Source organism: Eptatretus burgeri, chromosome 5 (assembly GCF_056783735.1).
Source record: "Eptatretus burgeri isolate ZD-2024b chromosome 5, Ebu_testis_v1, whole genome shotgun sequence".
In the NCBI taxonomy this organism is placed as follows: domain Eukaryota; kingdom Metazoa; phylum Chordata; class Myxini; order Myxiniformes; family Myxinidae; genus Eptatretus; species Eptatretus burgeri.
This window is the reverse complement of record NC_140965.1, coordinates 9,467,813-9,480,919: the sequence shown is the minus strand read 5'-3', so window position 1 is coordinate 9,480,919 and position 13,107 is coordinate 9,467,813. Positions and strand designations below refer to the sequence as shown.

General features: G+C 37.7%; 1 long non-coding RNA gene across 1 annotated transcript; it reads right to left on the bottom strand.

Moving 5' to 3' along the window:
• Nucleotides 1-3,080: 3,080 nt before the first annotated feature.
• LOC147025819 (uncharacterized) lies at nucleotides 3,081-12,837 on the bottom strand. The gene is made up of 2 exons (XR_015058016.1): nucleotides 5,320-12,837; nucleotides 3,081-5,222 (listed from the first exon to the last, which is right to left on the bottom strand). It is a non-coding gene; the product is annotated as an uncharacterized LOC147025819 (long non-coding RNA).
• Nucleotides 12,838-13,107: the final 270 nt, after the last annotated feature.

The window sequence follows — 13,107 nt, the reverse complement described above, 5'->3', positions numbered from 1 at the left end:
GTTTAAGTGCGGTTGGAGCATTGACGGGTGGTATTTCAACAGCGGTCAAAACTGCCAACGAAAGGAAGGCTCAACTCCAGGCTCAAAAAGAATTGGAAAGACATAACAAAGAGTTGGAGAAACAAATTAGTGGAAGTGGTGTAATTGTAGATTTTGCTGAAAAACTTGAAGGTCTGCCTGATAAAGCGAGATTGTTAGTTGGAGATATGCTTTCTTCTATAGCACAAGCAGGTGTAAAATTAACGAAAAGAGGTAATGGATTATATCTTTCTAATAAATAAATGAGCATTGATGAGTGGTTGAAAGAATTTGGAAAGAATACAACATCAAATTTACAACTTGTCAAATATTGTAAGAAATTAAAAATTCATAATGTGGTTATTTGTATGAGAGATGAATTAACAAATGTGTCGAAACATACAAAGAATATTATTATGAACTTAGAAGATAATGATGGGAACGGTTCTCATTGGGTTTGTATTTTTAATAGTCAAGACAAATATTATTTTGATAGTTTTGGTCTTCCACCACCTGTTGAAGTCATAAAATTCTTACAGAATGGTGTTTATCAAACATTTCAAGTCCAAGAATTAAATTCCAAGTGTTGTGGTCAATTATGTCTATATGTGTTATTTCAACTCAACAAAAATAAAAAATTTTATGATATTATTTTTAATCTAATATAAATGACTTATGTTGGTAAAGATGGTTCTATCTTTGGTGTATCTCAAGAACTGGATATTGATTTATCAAATTATTATACAAAGGCACAGGCTGAACGATATAAATATAATATAAACAAAAATATTAACATGAAAAATGCTTATAAATTAAAAAATTATCCAAGCCCGACTGACGCGAATGACTTGGTGAGATTAAGCGATTTATCACAATATATATACTTAAATAAAACGGCTGTGTATTCTAAAGATACAGAAGTGTTGATATTATCTCCAGGTCATACAGAATTCACAGTTCGAATTAAAATAAATTTTTATAAAGAAGGGCGTATCGTTTGTATGAGAATAGAACAATGGGGGTATGATATGAATGATTTAGGGTATAATTGGTCATTTAAAATTAACCTCGAAGACCTGGAACAATTAAATCAGTCTCGTAAGGAAGAATATTATCCACTTGGTATCGAGAATGAGTTTTGTGGAGCCACGATTAGTAAACAACAAATAAAAGAATTTAATAAGGGTAAATATAATAATGGTTTTGCCCTTGTTTATCTCATGAAAACAGAAAAAACAGGATTATATATAATAAGTAAGGAAATACAAAATGATTTAACGATGGGAAGATGGGGAGGTGTTTCGTGCCATAATATTATTCTAACATATATTTCTAATACATAAATGACAGCAAGAAGGCTTCAAGAAAATTATCATTTCTGTGTTCAAGCATACCTTCAAGAAAAGGGTATTCGGTATTTTAATAAATATGTTCTACAACATAAGAATGAGGTATTTTCAATAAAAGATTGGCATTATGCTGATGTTGATAAACCAACAACTTTAGATTTAATTAGAATGTTAAATAATGAAAAAATTATAAGGTTAAGAAAAGGTAAGGCTCTTTTAGAAATTCAAAAGAAATTTTATTGGTATCCTGTTGTAAAAAAATTATTTTGGATACAGGAATAACAAGAAATCCTGATGAATATATGTATAATATTCTATGGGGTGTAAACGATTCAAGTATAGTAAGGGATGAGGAAGGAGTTGAAGAAGAGAGGGAAGAGGAGGAAAAGGAGGAGGAGGAGAGAGAGAAGGAGGAAAGAGAGAAGAGAGAGAGGGAGGAAAGAGAGAGAATGAATACATATCAAAATATGGAAACCAGTGAGATTCAAAAAAGAATAGAGGTATTAAAGAAATTAACTTATCTCACCAGGGAGGAATACAAAGAATTAAAAAGTCTATTTGCAATACTTTCGACAAGACTATCGACATCGAGAAGACATGTATTTTAATTCAAGTTTTTTCTTAAATAAATGGAGGAGAGAGTGAAGGCATTTCTAAGGATTCTTTATGTTTTAAAAATTAAGATTCAAATGTGCATGTTGGAAACTAAAAAGGTTTTTGCACTCTGCAGAAATTTTTCTCATAAATAAATGAGTTATTGTCTCAAATGTAAAAAGAAAACTAATACTAAAAATATTTCATATATTAAAAGTAAAAATAACAGGGTTATACAAAAAGGTATATGTTCGGTGTGTGGTTCAAAAAAAAAAATCAATTTATCTCCAAACACAAACTCGGAGGAGATATACAAAAGTTTTTATCAGGAAGTAAATTTACAACTACTGGAATACCAGGGAATTACATCTTCCAGGTTATTCTTTCTGTGGTCCAGGCACAAACTTAGATAAAAGATTAGATGAGGCAGACAATCCTAAATCCTGGAGTAAACCAATCAATAGAGTTGATGAAGTGTGCATGAGACACGATATTGATTATGGGAATACCACAACGTTGGAAGAAAAGCATGAAGCCGATAGAGAAATGTTGTATAATTTGTCTCTGATACAAAATCCAACCTTGAGAGAAAAAGTTGATAGGTTCATCGTGAAGAAGATGATTAGTGCTAAATTGAAACTTGGACTTGGAAATTCAAAAAACTTATAGGCTCTAATGATGCCATTAAGACTGAAGAGCAATTAGCTGATGAATTACATAAACCAATATTCACAAAGTTTCAGAGAAGGAAAGTTTATTCCAAGGAAGTTGATTATATCTGGTCTGCTGATTTGATTGAACTCAATAATGATAAGGGGTACAAGTATGCTTTAACCGTTATTGATTTGAGGAGTAGATATGCGTGGGTTGTCCCTTTAAAAACAAAACAGGTAATACTCTTGTGTTAGCTTTTCAACAGATATTTAATAAAAGTAAGAGAAAACCTAAGAAATTGTGGACTGATGAGGGTAGAGAGTTTTATAACAAGACATTTATGAATTTTTTAAAAAATAACAGTATTACATTATACAGTACCTTTAATGAAGGGAAGGCAGTTGTTGTTGAACGTTTTAATCGTACCTTAAAAGAGAGACTATATAAAAAATTCACACAACTCGGTTCACAACAATGGTTATCTTTTATTCAGGATATTGTGGATAAGTATAATGACACGATTCACACGTCAACGAATATGAAGCCATCAGAAACATTTACAAAATTAAAATATGAAAAAGAGATTAATGTCAGAAAACCTAAGTTCAAAGTTGGTGATATCGTAAGAATATATAGGTGGAAATCTCATTTTGAAAAGGGTTTTACTGAACGATGGACGAAAGAACTTTTTAAAATTGTTGATGTAATAGATACAGTTCCTTGGACTTATAAAATATATGATTTGGAAGGGGAAGAGATTTTAGGTTCATTTTATTCACAGGAATTACAAAAGACAAAACTAAGCATATAATACACCTTTGTGGACACTAGAGGGACAAGTCCGAGGTGTATTACAGTATATAATGTGTGTCAAGGGGGACGTTCTTAGATCTGTGAACCCCAAACACAGAATCCTCAACTGAATAGTCAAGGTTTAACTTTTGTTTGTGTGTGTGTGTGTGTAATGGGAGCAATAGGTTGGCGCTTCACTCCCTCCTACTATACACCGTTGTGGACACTCGAGGGCCAAGTCCGAGGTGTATAACAGTATATAATGTGTGTCAAGGGGGACGTTCTTAGATCTGTGAACCCCAAACACAGAATCCTCAACTGAAGTCAAGGCTTAACTTTGTTTGTTGGTGTGTATGTGTGTGTGTCCCAACCCTCACATTCAAAATCTCAACCCCAACCCTCACATTCAAAATCTCAACCCCAACTCAATCCTCGCCCAACACAATGTCTTTTTCAAAATGAGATTTCCACCTATATATATATATATATATATATATATTTTTACGTTTTTTTTTTTCTTCTTCCAATTCTGTCTTTTAAGGCTTTCAGGTTTGATGACGTAGAAAGGGGGAGTAAGCCTGCACTTTCTTCCCAGAACTTTCTTGATCTTGCTCCCATCAAGCACTATCCGACAAAGAACTACATCGATAGGTTTAGATCCCAAAGAGTGATAGCAACTCCAAAAGTCTCCAAAATATAAATAAATAAAATAATAATAATAATAAATAAATAAATAAATAAATAAAAGCCCCCAAAAAAGTTTCAAGTGTCCAACATAAACCCAACTTTCCAAGTCTTCAAGGTATAACCACATTCCCGTTGAGTTTCCAAGATATGTATCACATTGTGAGTTATCAATCCAGAACCCACATTTCAAGTATTCAAAGTAAAACCAACTTACAAAGTCTCTTAAGGATAACTCATTTACTGATTTTTTCAAAATTTGTGAGTCTCCAAGGTAGGCCCCATATTTAGAACCATCTTGGCAGAACCCTTTTCCTGAGTCTCCAAGGTAGTTATTTAAACCATCAAGGCAGAACTCATTTACTGATTTTTTCAAAATTTGTGAGTCTCCAAGGTAGGCCCCATATTTAGAACCATCTTGGCAGAACCCTTTTCCTGAGTCTCCAAGGTAGTTATTTAAACCATCAAGGCAGAACTCATTTACTGATTTTTCAAAATTTGTGAGTCTCCAAGGTAGGCCCCATATTTAGAACCATCTTGGCAGAACCCTTTTCCTGAGTCTCCAAGGTAGTTATTTAAACCATCAAGGCAGAACTCATTTACTGATTTTTTCAAAATTTGTGAGTCTCCAAGGTAGGCCCCATATTTAGAACCATCTTGGCAGAACCCTTTTCCTGAGTCTCCAAGGTAGTTATTTAAACCATCAAGGCAGAACTCATTTACTGATTTTTTCAAAATTTGTGAGTCTCCAAGGTAGGCCCCATATTTAGAACCATCTTGGCAGAACCCTTTTCCTGAGTCTCCAAGGTAGTTATTTAAACCATCAAGGCAGAACTCATTTACTGATTTTTTCAAAATTTGTGAGTCTCCAAGGTAAAACTTGTATTCTGGCTCATCAAGGTATAACTTGTTCAGTGGGTATTGTCTTGATAACTCACAATGAGTACTATTGCTGTAAAACTCTTTTTCAGGATTTTGCTGGTCTCCAAGGTATAACTCTTTGGTTGGGTCATCAAGGACGAACTCGTTCTGTGGGTCTTGGTCGCTCATAAGGTCTTCAACCAAGCCAACAATTTCGCCCCAAGTTGTAGCAAAAGCAGTATTTTCATTTCGTATTTCAGACACAATTTCCTGTGAGAGAAAATAATAATGTATTAATTAAGTTATTTAATTATTAAATGAGTATGCTTCAATCAAAGTTTGAAAATAGGAAAATAAAAAATCTTACCTCAATAGATAAGAGGTTTGAATCCAGTTCATCAACTTGAAGGTTTAGTTCCATAGAAGACAGAGAGTTCCAAGGAACACCAAAGTCATCCCACTCAAGGTCTTCAACCAAGCCAACAATTTCCCCAAGTTGTAGCAAAAGCAGTATTTTCAGATACAATTTCCTGTGAGAGAAAATAATAATGTATTAATTAAGTTATTTAATTATTAAATGAGTATGCTTCAATCAAAGTTTGAAAATAGGAAAATAAAAAATCTTACCTCAATAGATAAGAGGTTTGAATCCAGTTCATCAACTTGAAGGTTTAGTTCCATAGAAGACAGAGAGTTTGAGACAAGCACACAGAACACCATTGCCAGCAAGAACAAATGTTTAAAATGGAGCCTGGGTTTGAAGCTTTTATAGAGAAAGACTGGTGGGTGTGGTTTCCTTTGGAAATTCCTGGGCAAGCCTAGGCAAGCCTTCATTGGGAAATTTTTCAAAACCATAACATCCTGTAATTTTCTAGTGATTTCTTTGTGAGTCAGAGATGAACTGGAAATGATGTAAGAGTGGGCGGGGCTTAGCAAAAGTAGGCGGAGCTTAGGAAAAGTGGGCGTGGCTTAGAAAAAATACCTTATGAAAAGTAGGCGGAGCTTAGGAAAAGTGGGCGTGGCTTAGAAAAAATACCTTATGAAAAGTGGGCGGAGCTTAGCAAAAGTGGGCGGGGCTTAGGAAAAGTGGGCGTGGCTTAGAAAAAATACCTTATGAAAAGTGGGCGGAGCTTAGCAAAAGTGGGCGGGGCTTAGGAAAAGTGGGCGTGGCTTAGAAAAAAATACCTTATGAAAAGTGGGCGGAGCTTAGCAAAAGTGGGCGGGGCTTAGGAAAAGTAAGCGTGGCTTAGAAAAAACTACCTTATGAAAAGTGGGCGGAGCTTAGCAAAAGTGGGCGGGGCTTAGGAAAAGTGGGCGTGGCTTAGAAAAAATACCTTATGAAAAGTGGGCGGAGCTTAGCAAAAGTGGGCGGGGCTTAAAGAAAAGTGGGCGGGGCTTAACAAAAAATAACCTGTGGCTCAGGAGGTGGTTAAACAAGAGCATTAAGAGAAGTTTATCATTTCGTAATGGCACAAATGGGGTATCTTAAAAAATATAAAGATTCAAATGTTTTGTTTGTCAATATTTTAGATGGGGATTATTGTGCAAAGAAAATTAAACTATTGAAGGAATTTGAGAATGAACAAATCTTTATAGGTTCAATGAGTGAGCTGTTCAATTCAATGAGGTTCAACCTCCAAGTTAAAAGGGGAGACAAATAAATATACCTTGGGATAAAAAGGGGATTTATTTTTAGGGAAAAAAAATATAAATCGCTGAAAATCCCCCATTCATTTACATGGGGAAAAGTGAGCCAGAATCAGTATTCTTACCCTACTAATGTTCATTTCAAAAAATAACTTTACCAATGTATCGCTTCCAAAAACGTGATGTTATACACAGCTCAACAAATCAAACTCCTGTTGCAAAACTCTCGAGTCCATCTATATATAAATCCAGCAGCAGTGTGTGTGTGTGTGTGTGTGTGTGTGTGTGTGTGTGTGTGTGTGTGTGTGTCTGTGACCGCTGTTTCTCGACAACCACTGGTCCGATCTAATTGAAACTTGCCAGGTATATTGCTGGGGACCTGAGTATGTGCGTTTTCAAGGTTTGATATTAATCGGACAAGTACTTCCCAAGTTATGGCCATTTATTTACCAACCAATGACAAGACACGTTGCTGCGTAGGCATGGCCGATGGGGAAGAGAACTTCAGTCGTGTTCCCCATTACGGGTTACAACGTACAGACTTCCGGATAGTGATGACTTAGTGTATTCTAATAATTTCTCGATTTCTTATGTGCATTTATAGATAAACACAATGCCCCAATCCAGTCTTCGTTTGCGAGAGCGAAGGAACGGCCTGTGAGTTTGTTTGAAAGTTTTATTAATTCATTTATTTATTTTTGTTTTTTTGTTTTTTTGCACGTACGTTTTTTTCTTTTTTTCTTTTTCTCTTCTCTTCTCTTCTCTTTGTGTTTTTCCTTGCGATGACATTGCAAAAAGGCAAAATACGTTGGCGCTAATTGAATAATTGGCCATTAAAACTAAATTGCGAATAACCGTAACTGCGATATGAGAACTTCCGGACAGTGAGGACTTAACTTCCCGACTTCCAGATAGTGACGACTTACTGTATTCTTTCTGGATTTATCGACTTACTGTATTCTTTCTTTCTCGATTTCTTTCTCGATTTTCTTAAACACAATGCCCCAATCCAGTCGTCGTTTATGACAGCGTTTCCTCAACAATGTTGTTTATGAAGAGGTGCTAAAGAGATGAAGGTGTGTACATGTGGACAATTTTTATAATAATTTATTTATTGAAGAAAAATTGTTCCGAAAATAATTTATCAAAAAAAGTGCAAAACTTTTTTTTGTTTCCAAGTGTCAAAACGGTGTGGCCTTTGGAAGTGTTAAGGAATTCAGCTTTACTCAACATGCTTGCCAACGAAATACATCTCATTTTGGTGGTATGCTTTGCAAACTATTTTTTTAAAACTATTTTAAAACTAAAACAATTCGAACATGGAATACCTAATGACACTGTACTTTCAGGTCTCCTACAAATCCTACCATGTCGCCTCACCGTGACGTCAGAGTGGCAATGGTCAAAGGCAGCGAATGTCATGGTTGGCAAAGACAGGGAGGTAAACTTGATGTTAATTTGGATTTTAATTAACTCTGTGTGTGTAAGTATCACCGCAGTTGTTACTTCAATGAAAGCGATAATTTGTGGAATGCATGCGAACATTCCGTACGGGCACGCACCACTTCCGGATAGTGATGACTTACTGTATTCTAATAATTTCTCGATTTCTTATGCGCATTTATAGATAAACACAATGCCCGAATCCAGTTGTCATTTACGAGAGCGAAGGAACGGCCTGTGTGTTTGTTTGAAAGTTTTTTTTTTTTTTTTTTGCACGTACGGCCACGCACATACGGCCATGCACGTACGGGCATGCGAGAGCGAAGGAACGGCCTGTGTGGTTATTGTTTCTGGCACGCGGTTTGAAAGTTTATTATTTTATTTTTGTTTGCATGTACGGCCACGCACGTACGGCCACACACTTACAGGCATGCACATACTGGCATGCACTAGTTATTGTTAATGAGTCGATTGCTCTTGTTGAAAGGATATTTCTGGTAATTTTTGGTGTAAAATGACCGATTCTGGCGATTGATGCTGACTGGGTATCCTGAGACCAATGAGAGTGAACTTATTACGAATGAATTAAAAGAATGACATAATTATCAGAATCAACTTCATTTTAACTGAACATAAACATCGCTTTATCATTTATATAATACATGAGACGACCCGTGAACTCGTTGGGTTGTGACAGCGGTTGATAAAAAAAAAAAGAAGAAGATAGCTCCAGCGAGCTATACCGCTGAGGTTGTTTGCATTGATCAAATTCTCCCGAAGAGTACTTCACTGAATCGGAAATTGATTTTTAAAATAATTTTTTCATTGCCTGATTTGAACAAAACTTGATACTGCGCGTCAATGTGAAAACAAAAACAGAGAAAAGAAAGTCGAATAAATTATTGTGCGTAATCTTCTAAACACAATTTTATTTATTAATGAACACGGAAGTGTTAGATCAAAATGTCAATGTTTATTTTATGCTTAAAAATAAATTGTTCTTTGTCTATACTAAATGTTTGAGATTTTGTCATAAATCATTTCAAGAAGAAAAAAAAGATAGCTCTGGCGAACTGTACCGCTGAGGTTGTTTACATTGATGAAATTCTCCCGAAAAGTACTTCACTGAATCGGGAATTGATTTCTAAATAATTTTTTCGTTGCTCGATTTGAATGAAACTTGATACTGCACACCGCAGGAGAATGGTAAGTAATGTGGCCCTAAAATTTCTGTGCTATCGTGTACCGTTTTGGCTGTATTTCAGGAACATACATACATACATACAAGATGAGAGTTTTAGTAATATATAGATACAGGGAATTTGGCTGGCACAGCACAATCGCCTACTCCTTTTGATGTGTGTCGTGCAATCTTTGGCATTTTGATGGGATAGACAACTTGATGATCCCATCGACCATTGAGTGGATGGCATTCCCAAAGATACAGCACACCCTACCGGAATTGTATCACAATGGTAGTTCTTCATGAAGTTTGATCCCATCTGTCGTGGAACCCAGACGAGACAGCTCAATGGTGAGTATGTGACCAACTGAACTTTCTACCACCTCTAACAGAAAAAGGCAATTAGTGCAGGAAATGAGGTGGATATTATTCCTATAAAATTTGTAGGATGTTTTGGGTACAATGTTGTGTTGGACTGGCATGATATCTCGGTAGTCTGGGTTAAATTCCAGACCAGACTACAGACTGTCATCCTGTTAGCAAGCTAGCTGTTGCATAAATGAGTACGCCGTATGTCAGATTGGATGTTAAGCCATCGCTGCTGGTGCTGGATGGTGGCACCTTTGCCAAATCACAAATTCCTGCCATCAATAGTGCTGGTAAAGCAATGACAGACCACCCAGTGCAATCCTTGCCATGAGACTGATGGGTAAGAAATGTCAATCTGTCCTTGGGTAGACAACTGATGAAATAAAAGAGAGTTTGGTAAAGAGTTCGGCTCATAGAGCTGGTTTGGTTCATGGGCTGTTTTGGACCACAATGGCCTACCCATCGCTCAGACCAGTTTGAGTTGGACAGCTTTAAAATAGGTGTATTTACACTTGCAAGTCGTGGCGTAATAGGATGCCTATCATAACGACAACACACAGAGGCAGAACGATCACTCAGTGTATCCACGACATTGGCTGTGGAATATAATATTGGATAAACAGGCTCCGAACAGGGTCAAGACCAGGACGCGATCGCTGTATGTCCACCAGAGGGCGGTCATTTCACGTCAGGAAGAATTTCCAGCCAGGCATCAGGAATGCACAACCACAGTTTGTCATCTTCCAGGTTGCGTGTGATCACATCATGGGTTTCGTTCCTCCACTATCCAGCTGTTTGTTCAAGGTGGTACGTACTACGATTAAAGGTTTTACCAGCAAGGTGATCACGTCTTCGTTTCACACCTTGATCAAAATAAGAATAGCTTTGTACCACGAGCATGCACAGATGGCAAAACAGCTGGGAATGATACTTGGCTCGAAAGAGAAGAGTTGAATGGCATTCCACAAGACAACGAAGAAGGGACAGTGTGAGGCTTGCAAAACAGGACTGCTGAAGTCTGCCCAAAGAAGCTCAGCAAGAACCACAAGGCTTAAGTGAACTAGTTGAGCATTATTTCACGCAGAAGACAGATCCCTTCCTAAATTGTAAACAAATGTTTCACGAATATATGTCGGCGACATCTACTTATTACATACGCAGCATGGGCATTTATAAAAGGGGGTGTGAGAGCTGAAGAGAGAAATGGAAGACAAGGGAGGATGATAGGAGAGAGAGAAAATGGAGTGTGGGAGGATTGGGAAGAGAAGTGAAAAGTTTGTGAAAAGGAAGGCGTGAGCCATCGTTCACAAATGAGACAAGATGGTTGCAGCATTGCTGAGTGCAGCTGCAAAAGTGCCCCTGCACGTTAAAGCATGTCGAATTCGGAATTTCTTGAGGGTGCCAGCGATAACTCGCCTGATCTTGAACATTCACCACCACCAACATCAACATCTTCATCATCATGATGTCCTGTGGCCTATGCAGAGCGTCAGTGCTGCCGAAGCACTTACTTAGCTGCAATTCTGGACAGGCCACTCCGACTCAGCAAGTCACGGCAGGAATTTGGAATTTGGCCATGATGCTGGAGATAGCTCACCCACTCTTTGCGAAGGACACCGTGGGTTCTTTAATATAACATCCACCAACTCGTGCCGGTAGATGGGACGTCAAGTTCGACGTCCATCCGACAAACGGCACACACATTGATGAATCACCTTGCATGCGTAACACCAGGATGACAGTTTATGTCTGGGTCGGGATTCGAACCCAGGCTAGACAGCTTGGAGGCGAATATACATACCTCCAGGCTATCGTGACAGCTCTAACATCCACCAGTGAATGCTATCAGATGGGACACCCGGCTTAACGGCCATCGAAGGATAGCCATTCATTGATGTAACAACACACAATGTGACATTTTCTCATCAGGTCGGGAATCGAACCCCAAACAAGTTGAAAGGCTCGAACATGTTTTGCCATAACTCTTCGTGTAGGAAGCCATGAGTTGCTTGAATCGAGTTCTTATTTTGTAATATGTGAGTGCCTCACTAACCGGAAGCAATTAGTGAGCAACCGATGGCAATGGAGTAAGTGTCATGGTACGCACAAACAGTCATTGCAGAAATACAAACAGCCCACGTTCTGGCGAAACGTCAACATCGCTGGTGACGTCATGTTCATTGCTCAACAAGTCCCTTTTTTGAGAAACTCGATATTCTCTCAACATTTCTCTTCTCTTTTTTTACTTTTGCCATTTCTCCGAAGTTGGTTTCATCAACCGAGTCCTTAAGTAAGCAATCGACCTTTTGCTTTGGTGTAACCTGCAAAATTCCAGATGCTTTGACCTGGCTTATGACGTCATAGATGTCCAAAATTTCAAAAGGAAGTACAAGGTATAGCTGGAAACAGCAGCTAAAAGAGATTTGCATCATGAGATTCTAAGAATTGATAGATAGTGTCACCTACTATGAAATTAGGTTTCGAGAGGAATACCGTGGGAGTACCATGACGACCGTAAACAAGACGGTCGAGTTATTTCCTCCATAATCCCCATGCACATAACTCTTGAAGATAAATAAAAGTTTTGTGACAAAGCGACGCCCGTGATGACATGAATCGAGCAGTTGACGAGTTATTCAAAATAACACATTCTGTGGTGTAATGATGCTAACGATGACCATGAAGAATGAATTGAATGAATGAATGAATGATTGCTTCAATAACCCCCTCCTCACCTTTTGTAATACGTGAATTTCGAAATGACGTATGAATGCTAAATGAGGCCTTTTGTGCATGTGCTGTGAGTGTGTTTACAGTGACTCAGTTCGGCTCGATGGACACTTTAAACCTGCTGTTACGAGCCCAAAATCTGTAATTCAAATCATTTTTTAAACATAATTTTCAGCATTTAGATGAAAGAGTGGCAATTTCAGTATGGTTAACCATAATCGTTCTGTTCCTGAATGCAAATCGGATTCACGAGAATATCGGAAATACAAGAAATATCCGTGGATGATTTCCTGTTCATACAATTAGCTAGCGGTGGCCGTGATTATAACATGCACGCACACAGGCTCACACGCACACACACGCTTCTCCTTTCACCAATAGATGCAAAAATCTTGAGTACAATTTCTCTTGTGACCCCAGAACCAAACAAAAAAAATATTTGTAATGACACTCACATGTCCATACAACTCCCACTCCCATCCCCACCCACTCCTCCTCCAAATCATGTTTAATAGTAAATATCATCTTAAACTTACGCTGTGCATTGACTAGCTCCAGATGTGACCTTCCTATCGGTGTTAAGAAGCACGAAGGTTTGGTTAGAACGTGCCCATCTACGAACCTTCAGCCTTTCACGGGTACACATCGTCGGCAGTTTTTGCACAACAGACTGCAACACATCAACTCTTTGGATGAGTTGATCAGGAAGTTCTACAACTCTTTAATTATGCAGAGGCACACCCCATTCTCACAGGTATGTTTGCAAATACTTTTGACTTGCTA